The following is a 3,906-nucleotide window of genomic DNA, read 5'->3' on the forward strand; positions in this document are numbered from 1 at the left end:
CACACAAGACTTTATTATTAACTTTTTGTACAGTCAATATTAACTTATATTTACTAAGATATTAATCTTTCCATTGTTCTTCATCCTTTCCTGAATTTATATTTTTTGGTCAGTAATGCTTTCTCTACTACCTGATTGAGTTTTGGACATTATGTTTGAGAAATTACTGGACATTGTATATTAAAAATTTTAGCAATTCTGGATGATATTATTCTCCTATAGAGTGGATTCATTCTGGCCTCTGGTGAGCAGCCTGTTTAAGGACAGATTGCCTTGATCCAATCTGAGACTAAACTGATTTTTGCTTGGGTTGCAAGATTTTTTCTTTTTTCTTTTTGAGTCTCTATCTAAATTTTGTGTTAGGCCTAGAGTATAGCTTGTTAGGGATCTCAACTAAGAGCATCTGTGTTTACTAGACCCTCTCCTGTTTTGTGGAAACTCAGAACTAAGAAACTGCTTGAAAACTTGGCTCCACTGTTCAGTAGCTTTCTGCTTAGCTTATTACTTAGGCTGTTGCTTCACACAGCAGATGAATTCAGCAAATCTTCATGGTGGAAAATAGCAGAGTGTCCAGCTCACTTTACTTTCTCTCTTCTCTCTGGGCTGAGATGTTGGTCATTAAAGTTCTGGTTCTCTTGACAGGCTCAAACTCCCTTTATTTACTTATTTATTTGGTCCAATGATTTTTTTTTTTAATTTTACTTTACGTTCTGGGATACATGTGCAGAATGTGAAGGTTTGTTACATAGGTATATGTGTGCCGTGGTGGTTTGCTGTACCTATCAACCATCACCTAGGTTTTAAGCCCCACGTGCATTAGCTATTTGTCCTGAAGCTGTCCCTCCCAACCACCCCACCCCCTGACAGGCCCCAGTGTGTGCTGCTCCCCTCCCTGTGTCCATGTGTTCTCATTGTTCAGCTCCCATTTATGAGCAAGAACATGTGGTGTTTGTTTTTCTGTTCCTGTGTTAGTTTGCTGAGGATGATGGCTTCCAGCTTCATCCATGGCCCTGCAAAGGACATGATCTCATTCTTTTTTATGGCTGCATAGTATTCCATGGTGTATATGTACCACATTTTCTGTATCCAGTCTATCACTGATGGGCATTTGGGTTGGTTCCATGTCTTTGCTATTGTAAGTAGTGCTGCAATAAACATACGTGTGCATGTATCTTTATAGTAGAATGATTTATATTCCTTTGGACATATACCCAGTAATGGGATTGCTGAGTCAAATGGTATTTCTGGTTCTAGGTCCTTGAAGAAGTGCCACACTGTCTTTCACAATGGTTGAACTAATTTACATTCCCACCAACAGTGTAAAAATGTTCCTATTTCTCCAAAGCCTTGCCAGCGTTTGTTGTTTCTTGACTTTTAGTAATCGTCATTCTGACTGACGTGAGACGGTATCTCACTGAAAAATATGGAACGCTCACAAATTTGCTTGTCATCGTTGTGCAGGGGACATGCTAATCTTCTCTGTATCGTTCCAATTTCAGTATATGTGCTGCCGAAGTGAGCACAAACTCCATTTATTTTTCTTCTAGTCTTGTGCGTTTGCCAAAAACTCTGTTGCTTCTCTCCCTCCTATCCAGAGCGCTCTGACTCGCTTGCCAGTCTCTCACCCTATATTATAAGAGGAAAATGTTCCAGAGAGAAAAGCCCCTTGTAGCATGTTAGTGTACCTCTCTGTACCTCTATTTTCTGAGGTTTTGGTCTCTCAACTTCTGGTTGTCTTGGCAATTTTCAGATGCCCTCTAGTTGTCCCCTGTGCATACATAAATCTATAACAAGATAATCTACCATAGTAGGCCAGTGGAAGTCTGGATATCAACCAGGCCGGCTCCTTAGGATGAGCTCATCATTTCTGCTCCTTCACCTCAGGCCGAAGTAGGGTCCAGTAATTTTAAGACGAGGTTATTACAAGCTTAGACACTAAGAACTGATGGAGTTTCATTCCTGGCTACTTTGTTTACCAGCTTTGTGTATCTGTGAAGATCATTTATTTTTTCTAAGCCTTAGTTTCCTCATCTGTAACATGGAGCTGATCATAGAAGCTATCTAGAAGGTTTGTGAGAATGAAATAAAATAATCCACAAATACATTACAGTGCTTGGCAAGTAGTATGTGTTAGATAAATACTAACTACTATTAGTACCTGTAGATTTTATGTAAGCACAATGATTACAAGGGATATTCAATATAACAAATTAAATGTAAATTACTTATATTCCTTTACAATGAATATTATTAAATAGATAAAAGCTGAGTTCGAATAAGTGAAGGATAGTTTTAGTGGATTTATGTAATGTATTTTAATTTGTTTTGTTGCCTCAGTTTCATCACCTATAGATAATCTACCAATTACATCCTTGGCCCCAGAACGTAATAATGCTTAGGTGAGCTGTGTATATTAACACCCTCATCTCAAACTGTAGTTTTATGTTAAAAGTTTATGTAGTTAATTATAAACAAATAATCAAACTCCTTCCCTTCTCCTTCCACATGTCTCAAATAACGTTTCAATGTTATTTTTTTGCTTGGTTAAAAGAACAATTGGCTATGGTGAGAGTGGAGGGGGTTTTCTGAACGTAGAATATGTGCTATAATTCGGGTTGTCCTCTGTCCCATCCCATCTGGAATCTTGCCTGAGTCTTAGCCTGAAGCACTGTAATGACACTGAGTAAAAGCCAAAAGGGCTGTTTCATTCCAATCTCTTAGGTGGATGAGAATGCTTTACATCAGCAGTGGTGGTGCCAGCCACTCCTGCAGAGACAGTAGGAGGCAGTAGACTGTGCCAGTGGTTTCAGTAGCAACAGACGAAGCCAGTGCCCTTGTTGCAGATATTAGCTCCCTCCAAAATGAATAGTGGCAGACTTGATGCTAATATGGGTAAACACTGGAACTTGAAGCAGTGCTTCTGGCAGGCATCAGCATCAATTGCCCCTTTGGTGGGATTGTGACTTTCTGGCATTAGTGTTTGTAGGATACCTGGTCAAAGAGACAGGAGTAGAAAGAGAGTTGGGGAAAGGGGGATAATGAATGCCACAGCATAGCTAAAGAACACATGGGAAATTCTCCCTGTGGACCCGCAGAGCTATTTGGAAGATGTGTGAAGGGGGTTGGAATTTCTACAGAGTAGGTAGAGGCAGAGCCATGCTTTGTGACTGTCATTGTAATATGTCATTATCCCTCGACTAGAGTACCTTGGGAAACACAGAGCTTAAGAATAATAATAGTGGTAATAATAATACAAGAGCTACTACAGTTTTCCAAACACATCAACAAAATATAGAGAACTGCCATGCATGCTAATGTTCACCATTCATTTAGCTCCCAGGCTCCAAAGGAAACAGGTAAGTATATTAGATGTAACATTAAAGAAATATGATTTTTTTAAGGACAATCAACCAGAAACTGGAACAGCCTCATGGGAATGTTTAATTATGGGCATAACCCCTATGGTGGTTGTTTTTGGATGCAGATTAAAAACCATTTAAGAATGTATCTCATTGTTTTAAGATCATGGCTCAGTTTCGGACCAAAATGGTGTTGTTACACTGCTTGTTTACCTACCTTTCTACACTCTGGGTTTCTGTAAGGCAAAATCAACAAATGATAACATTTGATGTTGCCAAACCTGAATTTTACCCTCAAAGAGTAAATAAATTTAAAAATATGCATCATAAGCTCTGAAGAATTTCTCAAAAAGGAGTACTAGGGAGGTAATTTGACCAGTACAATTCTCCGTTATATAAGAAAGTCTTTTGTAGTTATTGCTTAAAAAACCCTCAGGCAAATTGATTTCTTATAGCTCATATCTTTTCAAATACCACATCAATTCACTAAGTGTCTGTTGAAGTCTTACTTTGTGCGAGATAGTAATGAAATAATCAGAGAAATGGA

General features: G+C 38.6%; 1 non-coding gene across 1 annotated transcript; it reads right to left on the minus strand.

Annotated features, from left to right (window-relative positions):
- Positions 1-1,417: 1,417 nt before the first annotated feature.
- Positions 1,418-1,523, minus strand: LOC112207132 (U6 spliceosomal RNA). The gene has a single exon (XR_002941601.1). It is a non-coding gene; the product is annotated as a U6 spliceosomal RNA (small nuclear RNA).
- Between the last annotated feature and the right edge of the window lie 2,383 nt (positions 1,524-3,906).

Source organism: Pan troglodytes, chromosome X (assembly GCF_028858775.2).
Source record: "Pan troglodytes isolate AG18354 chromosome X, NHGRI_mPanTro3-v2.0_pri, whole genome shotgun sequence".
Taxonomy (NCBI): Eukaryota; Metazoa; Chordata; class Mammalia; order Primates; family Hominidae; genus Pan; species Pan troglodytes.